Below are 708 nucleotides of genomic sequence, written 5' to 3'. Positions count from 1 at the left end.
GCCTACAAAACTTTCCCCATCAGCTTCACTTTTTAGATGATTTTGCTTCCTCTATTACTGAGAAAATAGTAGCAATCAGATCTAATTACTGATCTAATGTGTGTGTGCGCTTGTACCTCCTTCTTTCCAGTCTGTTTTTGTGCATGAATCATCTGTGCTCTAACAAAAAGTCAGTCCTTTTTCTTCTGTGCTTGACTGATCTCATTCCTTCCTGGATAGGCAAAGGTCTTGCTTGCGTATCTTTTCCTTCTCTGTCTCATATTGCCAGTGTTAACCTCACTATGGGATTGTTCCTATCAGTGCACAAGCATGTTAATTATTTCTCCCATCCATATGACAGTCCTTTCACTTTGATTTTACTCCTAGAAGGCTTGAAAGAAAAAGCTCAGAGCACTTGTCAGAAGTGGGATTCAAACCCACACCTCCAGGGGAGACTGAGACCTGAACGCAGTGCCTTAGACCACTCAGCTATCCTGACAATTTCCCATCCACATGAAAAAAAAGTCCTTTCTCTACTCCAGTTCCTTCCTCTAAGCCACAACCTCATTTTGCTTTTCCCTTTTCAGCTACATTACTCGAAAGTGTTTTCTATATTCACACTACCAATTCATGTCCTCTCATTCACTCTTGGATTCAATTCAGTCAGGCTTTTGACCCTGCTATTTTACTGAAATGGTGAAAGTCATCAATGATTATCATGCTGCTAAG

The 708-nt window shown here is 40.7% G+C and overlaps 1 non-coding gene across 1 annotated transcript; it reads right to left on the bottom strand.

Annotated features, from left to right (window-relative positions):
• Positions 1–395: 395 nt before the first annotated feature.
• Positions 396–478, bottom strand: TRNAL-CAG (transfer RNA leucine (anticodon CAG)). Its single transcript has one exon. It is a non-coding gene; the product is annotated as a tRNA-Leu (tRNA).
• Positions 479–708: the final 230 nt, after the last annotated feature.

This window comes from Ochotona princeps, chromosome 1 (genome assembly GCF_030435755.1).
Source record: "Ochotona princeps isolate mOchPri1 chromosome 1, mOchPri1.hap1, whole genome shotgun sequence".
Lineage (NCBI taxonomy): Eukaryota > Metazoa > Chordata > Mammalia > Lagomorpha > Ochotonidae > Ochotona > Ochotona princeps.
The sequence above is the reverse complement of the archived record's forward strand: the minus strand, read 5'-3'. Positions and strand labels throughout refer to the sequence as shown.